The sequence below is a fragment of the Phyllostomus hastatus genome, unplaced genomic scaffold (assembly GCF_019186645.2).
Source record: "Phyllostomus hastatus isolate PE091 unplaced genomic scaffold, TTU_PhHast_1.1 phas_contig_150, whole genome shotgun sequence".
NCBI lineage: Eukaryota > Metazoa > Chordata > Mammalia > Chiroptera > Phyllostomidae > Phyllostomus > Phyllostomus hastatus.
Window position 1 is genome coordinate 29,083,427 of NW_025333611.1, and position 18,044 is coordinate 29,101,470.

An 18,044-nucleotide genomic window follows, 5' to 3' on the forward strand; every position below is an offset into this window, starting at 1 on the left:
ATCTGTGACTGTGATAAATTGTTGTTTTTTTAAGTGTAACTGACAGACATCATAGTAATTTCAGCTGTACAACATAATGATTTGACATTTGTATACACTACAAAGTGATCATCACATAAGTCCAGCCACCATCCATCACAAATTGGTTGGGTTTTTTTATGCCACTAAGTTTGGGCTTGTTTGCTACACAGTAGTAATAGATGACCATAACAATATTTTTATTCCTGTTGCACAGATGTGGAAACTGAGAGTTGGAGGAATTACTAAGTTTTAAGGCTAGTAAATAGCAGGGAAGATCTGAACTCAGGTCTCTGACTATAAAGCTCATTGTTTTTTTCAATAGGGGCCCAATCAAAGATGGGGTATCAGAATTGGCTGAGATGTGGAGTTGGAGAGAATCATTCAGTTGTACTTTTCCTCAGTTGAACCACACCCTAAATCCTGTACTCATCTTCCCATCTCAGGGCAGACATGCTCACACACTTCAATTCCTGGGAACATTTGGCAAAAATTAACCCAACTTCTCTGATTGGTTATTGTCTGATATAGATCATGGGGAACTGGAGCAGAATTACTGAATCTGGACATCTCATCTCCAGTAGGTCAAATCTGAAGGCTGATGCCAGACTGACCCATTTTTCAGGCTGATCCTGACCTCCAGGACATGCTCTGAGTTAGCAACTCTCTAAGGACCAATCAAAAGCCCTTTGAAGATTGACTTTAAAAAATATGGGTCCACCTGTGAGGTGGAGGTGAGATGTGTTTGGCCTTTTGTCTCCTGTTAGGAGGGGATATAGAATCTCTCCTCTGCCTTCCCTATTTACAGTAGTGCTGAGGGTTTCATTTTATTAGTTTTAGAAAGTCTCTGGAGGTGCCAGATGCCAGGTGCTATAATAAGTGTGAAATTTAACTACTTTTTCATCCAGACAAAAAAAATCCAGCCTCAGAAATTCAAGTGTTGAAAACCTGCTTGTAAAAGGCAGAAACCCTATTGTCAACTTTAAATAAATTGCAACTGAAACACGATCAGGCACCAACTTATCATCACAAGTCCTCTCTGGAGCTCTCACTCTCCAGAAAGAGACAGGCAATGAAAACTCAGTCCAGGAAGGAGAGGAGCCTGGATGGAAGCCACAGTCCTGTTCCCTCTCATGGCTGGGGACTTCTAACTGCCAATCTTTTTTCCCCCAGAATGTACCATTCTGCCCATAGAGGCTCATCATCTCACACTGCACATCTTCTTCAACACCCTCACCACATCCTCCCAGCCCCACCTCCCTGAGTAATAATTTCTGGTGAGTGCTGGTGAGTGCTATATGTCTAATTTTGCAAAGGTACAGCCATGGCCATTAACCTTTAAAGAGCAAAATACCAGTAGCACTGCATTATAGAAAGCATACCTTCTATTTACAGCTGCTTTTTCAGATCACAAGGTACTAGGCAAAGAGGGAATTTTGCTCTAATAACAAGCAGTCGCTTAGAATTAATGCAGGAGAAAGAAAACCATGAAGGGATCTGAGCAAGCCACAGAGAACCCAGGTCAAACAGAGGAGATATTGGGCAAACATACTGCAAGACAACTGTGTAGCCAAAGCTAATAGGAGCAGCTTTGGCCAGTTTTACAGGGAAAGGAAATTAGCATTTACTGAGCTCTTACTATGCGTCAGGTGCCATGCAAAATACAGGGTCCGGCACAAATAATGCCCCTTTTTTATTACAAAATCTTTTATTACAAAATCATAAGCATGTGATTTTGTAACATAACAATATCACACTCAAGCACACCATATGACATAGTAGGTGAAATGTTCAAATAAAAACTATAAATTATTACACCCATATTATTACCCTACCAACCACACTCAAGCAAGCCTTACTTATACTGGACCCTGTATTTTACATACATTATGTATTCCCCATTTCAAGCCTGTGAGGTGCCATATAATGAATGAGTAAACTGAGGCTCAGAAAAAAGTAATTAATTGATGTTAATTGCCCTCAATTACACAGCTAGTAGGGAAGGGACCTGGGATGCAAACTTACATTTGTTTACTCTACATTCTTTATTTTACCTGCCTCTGGACAGAGGTATTTATTATCCCTGCTTTACACAGATACCCCAGTGTATGACTCCCACCCTCCTCAAAATGAAAAAGGAAAAGAATAAAAGTTATTCCTAACATGTTTATAGAATGGCCTGAATGAAAGAATCTTTTATACCCCTTGAGAATGTCTCAGAAGAAACTCTGAATGTTGACTCAGAACCTGGAATCTACACTGTGGAAGCACCCACCCATTCCTAACTCTGCCTCCTAATCTCCCTCAAGTCTAACCAAGCCCAGCCTAAACACCTATCCATCCACAGTGATTCTCAAGCACCTACGCTTCCTTCTTTTATTTAAATTCATTAAAAGATAACTGCAAATAACCACCTCTTGAGGCTGAACAAGGATGCCCAGCCATTTTGCCCACCCTCACAAAGCTCAGTGTTATAAGCAGGGTCGGGGGGTTCCTCCATATGTCAGCCACATAGGCCACTGCTGACACATCCAATCATCCCAGCTCACTGGTCTCTTTGTATCAGAAAGTGGTGCTTTGGGGCCAGACATGGGGCAGGAGATTCTTAAGGACCCAGCCTCTCAGAGTAGCTCACTCAGGGGCACTGTCAGAAAGTTGGGTCAGGTCTGCACAGCTTGGAAGATCCTGGACTTTAGATTTCTTCCCAACCTGGCTGCCCTCCACGGTACCCTCCTCTCTACCACCAACTCTAGGACACTCAATAAGCATAGGTTTAGGGGAAAAAACAAAATGCAAACTGGAAACTTTCTGCTCATTCTTCATTATTTCTCATGGCAGAGAAACCATTGTTCATTCGGCTAAAGCCACAAACTTAAGAATCATTTTCAATTTCTTTCTTTCTCTTATATGCTATACTATTCAATCCACCAGCATGCTGCCACCACTTCAAAATATATCCAGAATCCAACCACTTCTCACCACTCCAGCGCTAGCACCTCAGTTCAAATGCCCATCATCTTATTCAAACTACCGCAGTCCTAACTAGTCTTCCTGCTTTAATTCACACTCCCTTTTAGTCTATTTTATGCACAGTATTTAGAGTTGCACTGTCTAATACAGTAGTCTCTACCCACATGTGGCTATTTAAATATAAATAAGATCAGAAATGAAAGAGGAGAAATAACAACTGACACCATAGAAATACAAAGGATTGTAAGAAAATATTATGAATAACTCTGTGTCAACAAATTGGACAACCTGGATAAAGTGGATAAATTCCTAGAAACATACAATCTTCCAAAACTAAATCAGGAAGAATCAGAGAATCTGAATAGATAGATTATATCTAGTGAAATTGAAGCAGTTTTCAAAAATCTCCCAACAAACAGGAGCCCTGGACCAGATGGTTTCACATGTGAATTTTACCAAATATTCCAAGAAGAACTAACACCCCTGCTTCTCAAACTATTTCAAAAAATTCAAGAGGACAGAAGACTCCCAAGCTCATTTTACAAGGCCAGCGTTATCCTAATTCCAAAACCAGATAAAGACACTACAAAAAAAAAAAAAGAGGAAATTATAGGCCTATATCCCTGAAGAACATAGATGCTAAAATCCTCAACAAAGCATTAGCAAACTGAATATAACAATACATCAAAAAGATCATACACCATGATCAAGTGGGATTTATTCAGGGAATGCAAGGTTGGTACGACATGCATAAATCAATAAATGTGACACACCACATAAACAAAATGAAGCATAAAAATCACATGATTGCCCTGGCTCAGTGGATTGAGCACTGGCCTACAAACCAAAGGGTCACATGTTCGATTCCCAGTCAGGGCACATGCCTGGGTTGCAAGCCAGGTCCCCAGTAGGGGGTGTGCGAGAGGCAACCACACATGGATGCCTCTCAATGTGTGAGAAAGGCTCCCTCTCTCCCTTCTTTCCCCTCTGTCTAAAAATAAAATAAAATCTTTTGGAAAAAAATCACATGATCATATCAATATGATCAAGCATTTGATAAAACCCAGCATTCATTTATGATAAAAACTCTCAGCAAAGTGGGAATAGAGGGAACATACCTAAACATAATAAAGGCCATGTATGACAAAGACACTAACAGCATTATATTCTATGGGCAAAAACTACAAGTGTTTCCCTTAAGATCGGGAAGAAAATAGAGATGTCTACTTTCACCTCTCTTATTCAACATAGTACTAGACGCCCTACTCAGAGTTATAGGACAAGAAGAAGAAATAAAGGGCTTCCAAATTGGAAAAGAAGAAGTAAAACTGTATTTTTAGATGACATAATACTGTACATAGAGAACCCTAAAGATTCCACTAAGGAACTAATAGAACTGATAAATGAATTCAGTAAAGTAACAGGATACAAAATTAATATCCAGAAATAGTAATATTTTTATATGCCAATAATGAGCTGTGAGAAAGGGAAATTAAGAAAACAATCCCATTCACAATTACTTTAAACAGAATAAAATTTGTAGGAATAAATTTAACCAAGGATGTAAAAGACCTGTACTATGAAAATTATAAGACACTGAAGAAAGAAACTGAAGAAGATACAAATAAGTAGAAGCACATACTGTGTTCATGAATAGAAATAACATCATTAAAATACCTATATTATCCAAAGCAATCTATAGATTCAATGCAATTCCGATTAAAACACCAATAGCATATTTCACAGAACTAAATCAAATATTTCAAAAATTTATATAGAAACACAAAAGGTCCAAATAGAAACAGCGATCTTGAGAAAGAAGAACAAAGTTGGAGGAATCATGCTACTTACTATCAACTATATTATAAAGCCATAGTAATCAAAACAGCATGATACTGGCATAAAAACAGACACATAGATCAATAACCCTGGCTGGTTGGCTCAGTGGATTGAGCACTGGCCTGTGAACCAAAGGGTCGCCTGTTTGATTCCCAGTCAGGGCACATGCCTGGGGTGTGGGCCAGGTCCCCAGTAGGGGGTGTGCATGAGGCAACCATATATTGATGTTTGTCTCCCTCTCTTTCTCCTTCCCTTCCCCTCTCTCTAAAAATAAATAAATAAAATCTTAAAAAAAAAAAGACACATAGATCAATGGGATAGAATAGAGAGCTCAGAAATAAATACCTTTATGGTCAATTAATATTTGACAGAGAAAGCAAGCATGTACAATGGACTAAAGATAGTTTATTGAATAAATGGTGTTGGGAAAATTGGACAAATACATTCAAGAAAATGAAACTAGATCACCTTACACCACACACACACATACACACAAATAAATTCAAAATGGATTAAAGACTTGAGTGGATAAAACAACTGTGGGACATTTACACAATGGAATACTACTTGGCTGTGAAAAAGAAGAAAATTTTACTCTTTGTGACAATATGGGCAGACCTGGAGAACATTATGCTAAGTGAAATAAGCCAGTCAGAGGAAATACTATATGATTTCACTCACATGTGGAATCTAATAAACAAGCAAAATAGTGACAGACTCATAGGTAGAGAGCAGGCTGAGGCCAGGTCTGGGGCCAGGGGTCAAGGGGTGGAGGGATTGAGCAAGAAGGAAAAAGAACTCATGGATGTGGACAACAGTGTGGTGATTGCAAGTGGGGGGAGTGTTTAAGGGAAATGAATGATAATGGAAAAAATACAATAAAAATAAAATGGAAAAAATAAATATAAATTTAAATTAATTTAAATTAAATTAATTTAATTTAAATTAATTTAAATTAAATTAAATTTTAGTTCCTTTTGTCATACCACACTTCAAATACTCATGTAGCCACCTGTGGCCAATGGCTACCATATTGGACAGAATAGATATAGAACTTTTCCTTCATTGAAGAAAGTTCTATTCAACAGTACTGATCTGCAGTGAGACTTTTAACACTTCAGTGAGATCATGTCTCTCCAACCTGCTCAAAATGCTCCAATGATTTCCCATCATACTTACAAAAATACATTCTGACTTGACTGGTGTGGCTCAGTTGGTTGGGTATCATCCTGCAAAGTGAAAGGTCACTGGTTCAATTCCTGGTCAGGGCACATGCATGGGTTGCAGCCCAGTCCCTGGTTGGGGTGTGTGTGAGGGACAACTGATTCATGTTTCTCTCTCACATCAATGTCTCTCTCCCAATTTTTCTCCCTCCCTTCCCTTGTCTCTAAAAATAAATAAATAAATAAATAAATAAATAAATAAATACAATTTAAAATCCACAGACCTGACCATGATCTATGTAATCATGACATTACATAATCAGGTCTCGTCCTATCCTATCTCATTTCTACCTCTCACTCAATTGCAGGCCCTGGTCTCGAATATAACAACCCTGCTTCTTCAGGGCCTTTGCATTTGCTCTTCCCTTTGCCTTGAACACTTTCCCTTAAATAATAACATGGCCCACTCCTTCGCTTCATTTAGATCTCTGCTTAAATGTTTTCGCTCCTACTACTCCATCTTTTTGAAAAAGGAGTCATGTTTTCTCCCTCCAATCCAATTGCTCTCTAGCCACTTACTCTGCTCTAGATTTCTTACAGCACTTCTCACTTCTCATTCTATTACATATTTATTTGCTTATTGTCTGCCTCTCCCACTAAAACCAATGCTCCATGAACACAAAGGCTCTGTGGTTTTGTTCATTGCTCTATCCCTTTGTGCCTAGAACCCTGCCTGGTGTATAGGAGAGACTGACGACTTGTTTATTGATTTATTGACTGCATGTTTTTTGTACTGCAAATGTCCCTGAGGCAAAGGATTACAAAAGACTTGGCCATCTACTTGGAAGGGGAAGAGTGGAAAAAATATAGAGAAAACAAATGAATTAGAAATTCTGTTATAAATCTATATGATAGATTTTGGTATAGAATATATGTATAATCTTATGCTTTTATAAGGCTTGTTTTGAAACAGTAAATTGGTACAAAGTGATTGATATATTGGTCCAAAGTAATTGAGCTATTTCAACTCAGCACGTGTGTTATGAGTCATACCCATCCACACATCTGGTATTACAACTTTTCATCAAATTTTAGATAAACCTCCTTCTACCACTTCACAATTACTCATGAGCTGCAAGTTTTCTGACACCCACTTCCATGAGCAAACTTCAAGTCCTGTTCAAACCAAAGTGCCATATTACTATAGTATTTGTTTTTCTAAACATTTTAACATCTGTAGAGCTGTGCTACCATTTGTATTAGGCTCCATTTTTTTCAAATGTCATTGGTGAAGTTTCCACTCTTGAGCCCCCATCCCCATTTTCCCATAAGCTCTGAGGAATTTTTAGGAACACATAAGTCACCTTATAACAGAACTGACTATCCTTGGGTACATTTTCCCCATCCAGAGAAAAAGCACCTGAAGGGCAGGAAGTATTTTTGTATTTCTTTTCTAACCCCCAAGTCCCACATCCCCACCCCAAGACGGCATGTGTAATAGATGGTTATGAAATGTATGTTGCTTAATTTATTCCACCCTAGCCTCTTTTCAGGAGATCCCCCATTAGACTGCATCAAGCTGAGCTTGGAACAGGGGTGGTTAAAGGAACTGTAAAGAAACTGCCCAGAAGAGACTTTTGTTGGTAGCATTATCCTCCCAGGGCTTCTGGAGGTCCTACTGCAGGGAACCATTAACTTTCATCTGAGCAGATGGGAGCCAACTCTGTCCCTCACCAATGCCCCTGAAGGTGGAGAGTGGAGGAAGGGCAGGCATAAGCCCTGGATGTTGTGCCAGCAGTAGGCCCTGCAGCACCCCACGAAGGATGCAGCAGTTCATGTAGTGGGGCCTCTTATAAGATATATTAACATTACAAAACCTAATGGACCAGAAAAGGAAAAAATTAACATACATTACCTTCTGCTGAAATCCTGCCTTCCTTGGAAGCTAGAGAAAAAGTTTAATGCCATGCCAGAGGAAAATCAGGCTATGTGAAGTAGAAGCCTTAATGGGCTAAAATACTACTTCCGACCCTCCCTCAAAAACAATACTCCCCAATCATCTGGGCCTACTAACAGAACATGCAGGGCAAGTGGCACAGAGAAGCTGGTTTCGCTTATGCTGCTTTGCAGTGCTTTGTGCAGTGTCAGCTTTATGTTGCTTTTGCTGGACGTGCAATGCTTTCCTTGGGGAGATGGTAACTTCTTCCTCTCTGGGAGAACCTCGCGGTGTCCCTGAACCCCACTGGGCCTCAGTTAGTCTTTGTGGTGAGGGAGAGAGTCATCTTTATTAGGAAACTACCTCCAAAGTCTCTTCAGATGTAAAAGATATATCTCCCTGCCACTTCCCACACCCCTTACAGTAGGACCCTCATGCATGAGGGGCTGAGTTGGTCAGTGAGTCAGAAGGAAAATGACCTACAAAAGGTCTGGTTCCTGAAAATGGTCTGCAGTCTCAATCTGAAGAAAAATTTGAGCTTCCCATCCCAAATCATTTTTCGTTAACTTTTGTTTTTTAACTGAGATATAATTCACATAGCATAATACTATTTTAAAATGTACAATTCAGTGGTTTTTAATATATTCACAAAGTTGTACAACCATCACCACTATCCAACACTAGAACATTTTCATCACCCCAAAGAGAAACCCTGTGTCCGTTAGCTGTCACTCCTCATTTCCCACTCCCGCCAGCCTGGGCCACCACTAACCTACTGCCTGTCTTTAAGCTTTGCCTATTCTAAATATTTCATATCAAAGGAATTATATAACATGTGGTCTTTTGTGGCTGGCTTTTTTTACTTCACGTGTATCAGTACTTCATCCCTCCTGGTTCCTGACTCCAGTAGCTTTTGTTTCAGGTAAATTGATCTGTATTCTGTGTATTTACCTCTCTCTCCAATTTGTAGGTGGCAGTTTGTCCTGTGACCTCAGTTTCTGATGGATCCCAGAAAACTTGTTGATTGTCAGTTTGTTCAGCTTTTTTTTTTTTTTATTCTGAGGCAACTGGGATTTTGACTGGAACCGAGTTAAATCTGTAGAGTAATTTGGGGAGTATTGCCATCATAACAGCATTGAGTCTTCCATGAATCTTGAGTATCTTTCCATTTACTTAGGTTTCCTTTCTTTTCTTTCAAACAATATATTTTTTTTTTATTTTTCAGTGTACTTTTGCTTAACTTTTGTCCTTCCCTGGCTCAGCCTCTGCAGAATTGAAGGGTTAAGATGTGAAAAGGGGTCCTGGCTGGGTGGGTGGATCATTTGGTTGGAGTATCGTTCCATACACCAAAAGTCATGGGTTCGATTTCCAGTCAGGGACATAACCTAGGTTGCAGGCTTGATCCCCAGTTGGGGTACATAGAGGAAGTAACCGATTGATTGATGTTTCTCACATCTCTCTCTCTCTCTCTCTCTCTCTCTCTCTCTCTCATCAATAAACATATCCTCAGGTGAGGATTTTTACAAAAAAGATGTGAGTAGCAGTAAAGAGGGTTGTCACTTTTCTCAGCAAGGGGCAAGAACAGGACCCAGAACTCCCCTGGAATGACCCATGCTGGATACTGGGCAGTTAAAAAAGAGCTTTCATGCTGAAGTGCTAGGCATAGCTGTTAGTGGGTACCTGGAGCTGTCGCACTCTGGGCCACTCACTGACTCAGTTCTTGAATGCTTAGACAGAAAACTAGTCAGGCTCATTATTCCAGGAAAGCATCTTCTCTTGGGCCAGTTTTAGAGCAGCAGCCCCAGTGAACCTGAAGTCTGGTCCCAGCTCTTATCTGCCCTTGGAATTTCTCTTGCCAGGAAGGACAAGATGACTTCTCCAGGAATGCCATTGGCAGAGAGGACAAGAACCATGCAAATTTATTTCTAAACCTTCCCTTAATCACATCAGAGTCCTTTGCAAGGAGTCTTCTAGCCTAAGTGGAGTCTGATAATTACAAATTATTTCTAGCAGAAATGCTGACTGTGGGAAGGCAGATTAGAGCAAATTCAATTCATATTAAAGCCATGGTCGGATCATCATGAACCCTTAGGGTATTTATTTTTCCATCAGTTCCTTCTTGGTTCCTCCACCTCCCTTTCTGGCCTGGCGGAGCTGGAGACTAGCCTAATACAAATAACAGCATTAAAATAAAATCATGTAAAAGCTCAAGGGAACACACCTGAGTAATGGAGATGATAATAAGCTTGGACAACTACCCCAGCCCTCTCTTCTTACTCCCTCAAGGCAGATGAAATTTCACAACTGATTTGGGATCCCTTCTAACAGTAAACAGGAGGGAAACTGTTGCTTAAGTGGTTTAAGAAAAAAATTGTAATAATATACCAGATTGCTATCACTCCACTGATATTCAGTCCCTGCATCTCTGAACTAATTTCCACTTTCTCAGTTAGGACAGGGGGGAGCTATGGGTGTTGAACAGAAGAAAGAGCTAAAGCTATGAGACATAAACCAGCACAGAGATGGCATTTTTCTTTCATTCATTCATTCATTCATTCATTCATTCATCAAACATCTGAAAGCTGACTGTCCCAGGCTCAGAGCTGGCTACAGAAAATGGTGAGAGGAAGGAGGTAGGGGAAACTGTCCTTGTCTCCTAGTATATGAGGAGAAGTAGACTTCTTCTCAGCTTGGATTGAAGCACAGAACATAGGGAGGAAGTGGTCATCTCCTCTCTTCTTCAAGGGGCTGGGAATTAGAGCACTAATTTATCATTTAAAAAAGAAAGAAAGAAGGGAAGGAGAGAAGAGGGAGGATGGACAACTAGATTGGTCCTAGATATCTGATTCTTTTGTCATAGGGTGTGGCTCGAGGAGTGCAGAAGATAAAAAAATTATGAAGAAAGCCCTGGCTGGTGTGGCTCAGAGGACTGAGTACCAGCCTGAGAACCAAAGGGTCACTGGTTTGATTTCCAGTTGGGGCACATGCCTGGGTTGCAGGTCAGGTCCCCCCCGGTGCAGGGCATGTGAGAGGCAACCATACTGATGTTTCACTTCCTCTCTTCCTCTCTCCCTTCCCCTCTCTCTAAAAATAAATAAATAAAATCTTTTTAAAAAATTATGGAGAAAAACCAAGAAAAGTGTGTCTAAACCTAAAATGTAACATTTGATAGAAGCCGCTCCCATAACATAGAACTCCTCCCTGCTTACCTTCCCAAGAGATGGTGAGAACAGGGAATAGGGCAGCCCAAGGTCTTGAGTTATGTGGAGGGGAAGGATTAAGGGTCAAGGTCACAGTTCTCACTGGAGTAGCAGCAGCACTCCACTGTGGGGTACATCACTAGAAAGCAGCAGGGGCTGCTTTATCTTATTACCACAAAAATTCTATGGTTTTTTATTATTGGACATGGTGGCCATATTTCCATCTCCTCTGGGGCCTGGATGTTCGGTGAAAGTCATCTCTCAAATCTTCTCTCAGTGTGAAACGGATTGCTGCATTTCCAGGGCTTAATTGTCCTCACCAGCTAAAAGCACTCTGCCAGTAATGAAAATACATCCACTCTTTTTATCAAGAAAAAAGGATAATAACTCAGGCAGCTTTCACTTACCTTTCATTGAACATCAGCCCAGCTTGTTTCTAAGGACATCCCTGATGCAAAGCACAGAAAGTTGCTGGGGGCCTGGGAGACACTGAGCAAAAGTCTGGGGGCACAAAGGGCAAAAGGATGCCCTCCTTACCCCCTCAGAGTATAAGGCTTTCCAAAATGACACTGTCCCCTCCCAAGAAGTTAGGGGATGTGACTACTTGAAATTTAAAATGAAAGCAATAGCAAGAATAATAACTATGGCATTTTACAGTTTTCAAAGGCCATGCAGATACTTGCTCATTTGATTCTTACAACCACCCTGAAGGACTAGCAGAACAGGTGTGTCATTTCCATAGATACTGAAACTAAAACTTAAAGAAGGGAAGTGACTTACCCAGTAACATCAGTCAGTGCTGGAGCCAGTGTCTGGCATCCGAGCTGGGCAGTCATTCTACAACTCCACGCCCAGACATGGGGTGGCTCCTGTGGAGTCCTGGAGGGAGTAGCTGGTGCAAAATGGGGTAAAGCCTATAGAGACTTACATGGGCCTGAAAGATTACATTTGAAGAACCCGAAACAAACTGTGCATCCCCTCAATTCCATCTCCATAAGCTCCTCCTATACCAGTGCTCCAGCCACACTGGCCTCCTATGGCTAATATTCTCAAGTACCAACTTACAGCCAGCTGTGCCCACTTCTTCCTTGCTCGCAGAGGCCTACTTTTACACTCAGAAGCCTGGTTTTTGTCAGAAGTTGGGAGCACTGGTTCTTTAACAAAGTTCAGTAGAAGCTAAGCCACTTACCTGTCCAAATTCTAAACCCAGTCTGAGTCATTCATTCCTCTTGCTAAAGACCTGTTTAGGAATGAGTATGTGACAAAATTTTGTGAGATGTGAGATACAAAGAGAAATCTGTGTAGAGTCAAGGGAAGGGCTTCCTTTTTCTGAAAAGGGAAGGATTTGCCTTCTTCCTTTCTGCATCTGGACACCAAGAATGAGGAAGTTGTATGAGGTTGAAGCTTTAACATCCGTCTTGTCATCTTGAAGGAAGTCACCCCAAGAGGGTGGCTGAGCAGAAAGGAGGGAATAGTCTGGCCATAGATGATGTTGATTTGCTCAATTAACCAACCTTAAAACCCTACCCTTTCTGCCCCCAGGCTTCTTTATGTGAAGTAATGGCTCCATTTTGAATTGGGGTAACTTTCCTTTCTTTGCACTGAAAGTATTCTGAATGATACATCTTCTTCCTGTTCCTCAAACCCTCCAAGCTTGTTCTCTTTTCAGGGCTGTTCCAACCATCTGGGACACTTTCCCACCAGATGTTCACATGGTTGTCTCCTTATCATTCGGGCCTCAGCTCAAACGTCACTTTTCTGGAGAGACGTTCCACAAACTACCCATTCTAAACAAGCTTTCTAGTCGCTATGTTTTCATTTCAGCACCTATTAGCATCAGAAATCATGTTTTTATTTGTTTACTTGTTTATTGTCTATTTTCCTCAGTTGAGTATAAGTTTCATATGAGTAAGAACTGTGCCTGGCTTGCTCACTTCTGTATTGCTAGCACCTGGCACAGAGCCTACGACATAGTAGGTGCTCAATAAACATTCAATGGGTGAATAAATGAATCCCAAAAACAATCTCATCATGCTGTTCCGCAGTCTCCCTCTCCCACATGCCCATTGGGGTGATATGTCTGTACTTGGCCTTTCATCAACTCCTTTTACAAAAATCTAAACCGTAGGACCAGTAAGAAATAAAGGCAGCAGAGAAGAAAAATTTCATAAAATCAAAATTATTTTAGGCTTAAATATAAAAGGAGAGAAGCTGATTGCATAATATATGTAGATCTATGCAAATTACCATGCAAATTAAATAGGGGAGAAGTCTGAAGTAGTAAGAAGTACAGAGTCCCTTGCTGAGTGTGTTTTCCTTCTCACCAGGAAGTGGTATCAATTTCTTAGGCTCAGAAAGTGGGGACACTGACATACAGTGAGAAAAAAATCAATTGAGAATTACACAAGTGAAAAAGAATTTAGTTATTTTTTTTCTAAGAAATAGAAATCAAAAACATTCCACTTATCAACTTTAAATAGTAGGAACACGAAGCATAAAACTATTCAGTTTTATATGATGGCCAGCTAAGATTATAGAAGAAGAGGGAGAAAGGAAACAGACAAAAGAAGAGAAAAGGAGAGACTGAAAAAAACCCTCAAATTAATCATATCCCTCAGAAGCAAGAACCTACTGATGTGATGATAATTCTTTATATTCACAGAAAACAAACAAACACAAAACAAAACAAAAAAAATCTTACACAAACAACTCTCTGGGTTTAAAATATATTTATATATACATTTTCAGAGTTTTATTAAAACTGTTTAAATTCCTACCTAAAATTTGAGAAAGAGGGTACTCATTCATTTTTTCAACAACTATTTTGGGGGTACACATGTCCTGGTCCTTGAAGTAGGTGCTGGGGGATACCTGAGAATAGGATGTGGGCACAGTAACTGCCTTCCTGGGGCTTGCCTTTTACCTGGTTCTCTGTTCTAATTTTCAAAGGAGGAAACACCCTGTACCTACCTTCTCTAGAAAAGAAAAATTATCCACCTCATTTTACAAAGGGAAAGTCCCACTTTTTGGAGCACTGCTTTGTGGGTGGTCCATGTGCTGCTATTAAGGACATGAGGGCCCTGTCACAATTCCCCACAGCTAAATGCCCAAGGAATTGCCTTTTGGCAAAGACCTCAAGGGGATGCCAACCTTATATGCTGCATTCCCTGGGATATCAATGATTTCAAACATTTTGAGCCAATGTCTCCCCTCAGCTCTGAGCTATCACTCTGGCCACCACATTACCTCACTTCAGTCACTGCAATAGTTTCCTGACTGGTCTTGCTGCCAGCCTTGCCTTCCTTCTGTCTGTGCTCCACACAGCAGCCACAGCCATCCTGTTCAAACCTAAAACAGGACGGCAACTTTGCAATGGCCTCCTGTTTACTCAGAGAGTCCCTACAAAGGCCTACAGGCCAGAGTCCTGTTCCTGCAACCTCCCCACCATCCTGTCACTCAGCTCCAGCCACATACCACCCACAGAGTCACACATTAGTCTTTGCACCCGGCAACCCTCTCCCCAGAGTACTGTCTCCCACAGCCCCCAAATTCACACGGCTCACTCCCTCACCTTTCATGCCTAGACTCAATCCTCACCTTCTGATGGAGGCCTTCTCAACTACCCCCATTTAAAATCACAAATCCCTGTGCCTTACACACTCCCTGTCCTCTTTTCTGGCTTAATTTTTCTCCATAGTGCTTATCACTCCAATTTATTGTGTATTTCAATCATTTGTCTTGTTTATTATCTGTCTCTCCCCCATAGAAAAAAAGCTCCCTGAGAGGTAGGATTTTTGTCTGTTTTATTCATTGCTGTATTCTCAGTGCCTTGAAGAGTGACTGACAAATTACGTACTTGAAAAATATTTGTTGATAGTCCTTTAATTTAAATTGACTTAGTTTCATGGGAAATGTGACTACATTCTTCTCATTTTTGTCATTTTACAGAGGACTTCATCAACGGTTCAGCCTAATCGTCACACTCATGATTGGGAAGCTCTGGCCCAGAAGCTGTTAAGTCCCTGGAGACAAACCTTGGCCCCGAACCCCGACATCAGTCCCAGAAGGGGTAGGCCCTCTTTGACACTCAGTTCTCATAGGCTAGGTACCTGAACAGCAAATGTCAGAGCCTCCGCTTAAACGCAGGCAGATTTAGTTTGCAGACAGTGAGGAAGCATTTTAATTTGTTGATGTGAAACCTTAATTGAACTAAACTGCTAGAGGTAGTCTCTGTTCTCTGTCATAGTCTTAATTTAGTTGGCAAAACAAGATATCATCAGAGGAAAATCACAGGCAAAGATGCTGTGCCCAGAGGGTTTGGGAAACACCCTCTGCATTTGGAGGTGCGTTTGTATGTGATTGGCATAAGCAGGAACCCCATCCACACAACTCAGGACGCCCACCTGGCTTTCCAGGGATACTCAGGAGGCATCACATGGGCTCAGGCACATAGGTCTTCCCAAAGCAGCCAGGCTAACACTGCTTCCCTCCTGTATTCCATGTTCTATTTTTAGTGTTAGAGCAGAGAAGAGGGACAGAATTTCTCACCTAAAGGTATTAAAGTGTGAGAGGTGCCAGCTCTATTACTCATTTGCTATGGGACCTTTAACAGGCCACTTCCCCTACCTGGGCTGTGGTTTCTCCATTTGCGCAACAAACATGTTGGAATCCATGCCCATAAAGGCCTTAGTAGCTAAGATGCTATGTATGAATCTCTCAGACCCTCAGGCCTGTGTCAGCACCCAGGATGAAACTCCTGAGTGTTGTCCACCAAGTCCCTGCTGAGTTCCTAGCCATGGCATATGCACACACCAATGGCCTTACTGTCACTGCCAGGAGGTTAAGCCACAGGCCTTTCACTAATGGATCCATATCCCTGACACATAGAATTTCAGGCTACGATTCTGGTTAGGCCCCCAGGAGGGGGTCTTAGAAATCATAGTCTTGGTGACAGATGCCCACTCCATTCTTTTCCCAGACCTCTGCCCCCAGTGGCCTTCTACATATGCTACTTGCCCCACCCAGGCAGCTTCTAGCTATTAAGCCTGTCCATATCTGGAGAAGCTCCTGCTGGGCCCTTGCTCCAAGCTCACCTTCAGCTGTAGCTACCCAAACAGACTGAGGCAAATAACCTGAGGCAGTTGGCAAGAACCAGCCCCATGGACAGTTCAGCTCAGACTCCTGAATTATATTATTCCACAGACAGTCTCTGCAAGGGAGTTTCCTGGGAAGTGACTCAGGCCTTGGTGATGAAGCACAGCTGTAGAAGGGCTAGGGACAGCTTCCCTGAGGGTCAGATTCCCGAGCTGGCAAGTCCTCACTCTAGTGACTCATTGGCTAGATTGCAGGTCTTAGTACCTGCATTTAGTCACAGGTTCTTCTCACACTAGGAATCAGGTGCCAGCAGAGGCAATGACATGTACAAGGAAGATCACAGCTTTGCAGTAGAAACTACCTGGCAAGTCCTTTCTGACATCAGAGTCTGTTTCTTCATCTGATAGGTGGGGATAATAATACCTACCTCAAAGCACTGTTTGGAGAACTAGATGCTATAATGCTTCTACAGTGCCTAGAACCGTGCATGGTCCAGAGACTGTACTCCCCATATGGCGGTAGTTGATGTGTTATCACAGCGTTTGGCATCTGAAAGGTGCTCAGTAAATGCAATTGTGATCATCACCCACCAGAAGACACGCAGAGCTGCAGAGCTCCTTTCAACTCTGTGGAGATGGCAGTAGATTGCAGATCACACAGACACATCCCTGAGGCTCCTCTCTTCCTAAATTCTTCTGTCTTGTTCTGCTTCCCTAAAAATTCTAATAGCTGGTTGGTGGCATCATGGCATTTGGGAGATAAACTGTGAGTCTGCTTCCCTCTGCCCTTGGTGGAAGCTGAAGATGGATTTTTCCCATCCTAGGATAGAAAGATTGAGGATGTTTATCTAAAGCCAGCAGGGCTTCTTGCTCAGGAAGGGCCTGGACTTACGAGCAGCCTTCCTTGGGGAGGGGAGGGGCCTTCCTTTGTAAAGACTGGGCTCAGCTTTTGACTAGGTAAGACTCTACTCAGATCATCAGAAACCTCCCTCAGATTCTCAAGCAAAAATTGTATGTGTTGACTAACAAACTTGGAGAGGATTTGAATCAAAGGGTCCAAGAAAGCCCAGAACCAAAGCCACAGGGACTGGAACCAGGAACTCAACATGCAGTGATATGCTCTCCCATGAGAAAATAAAACTTGGTGGTGTAGTAGAGATTGGACCCACTTTACGTTGGGAGGCCAGAAAAGGTCAGTTCAGGGCAGATCTCTGGATGGGCAGCTCCAGACAGAGGTAAAATAATCACCAGTCCAAAGGTCCCAAGTCAGGAATGAGCTTGTTCAAGAAACAGAAGGAAGCCAGTATGGGTGGAGGGCATGAGCCAGCGAGAGCAGAGATATAACAGCCAGGAAGGAGGCAGAAGCCAAATCATAAAGGATATTGTAGGCCAAGCTATGGCATTTTTATTGTATTCAGAGGATTATGGGAAGACTTTGGAGGATTTTAGACAACAGAGGGAGGTGATCTAACGTAAGTTTTTGTTTGTTTGTTTGTTTGTTTGTTTTAAATACCCTGGTTACTATACGTAAAACAGACCAGAGATCAGGGCAGAAAGAGGATTTGAGGGAAAGTCTAAGGCAGGACCAGGTTTGGGCCCAAGTGGGGATAAGAGTTCTATTCTGGTCATTTTAAATTTGAGATGCTAGTTAGACGTATTAGTACCCTAGGGCTGCTATAAGAAAAACCATAGCCCTGGTTCAGTTGGTTGAGCATTGTCCCACGCATCAAGATGTTGAGCATTTGATCACCAGTCAGGGCACATGTGAGAGGCAACCAACCTCAATGTTTCTCTCTCACATCAATGTTTCTGTTTCTCTCTCTCT

General features: G+C 41.7%; 1 protein-coding gene and 1 long non-coding RNA gene across 3 annotated transcripts in view; one reads left to right on the forward strand and one right to left on the reverse strand.

Annotated features, from left to right (window-relative positions):
- Nucleotides 1-18,044, reverse strand: part of CTNNA1 (catenin alpha 1) — a 294,712-nt gene that overhangs the window by 195,097 nt on the left and 81,571 nt on the right. The window contains exon 1 of one of the 2 annotated variants that reach the window (XM_045819869.1): nt 12,316-12,337. The exons of the other annotated variant lie outside the window; for it this stretch is intronic. The gene's annotated coding sequence lies outside the window, so the exon portion shown is untranslated. Of the gene's footprint in view, nt 1-12,315; nt 12,338-18,044 lie in introns of those variants that run through there. 2 annotated transcript variants of the gene reach the window in all.
- The window catches only part of LOC123806660, a 42,484-nt gene that overhangs the window by 21,006 nt on the left and 3,434 nt on the right, over nt 1-18,044 (forward strand). Inside the window, exon 2 of the long non-coding RNA XR_006783521.1 lies at nt 15,075-15,195. This is a non-coding gene — a long non-coding RNA (uncharacterized LOC123806660). The remainder of the gene's footprint in view (nt 1-15,074; nt 15,196-18,044) is intronic.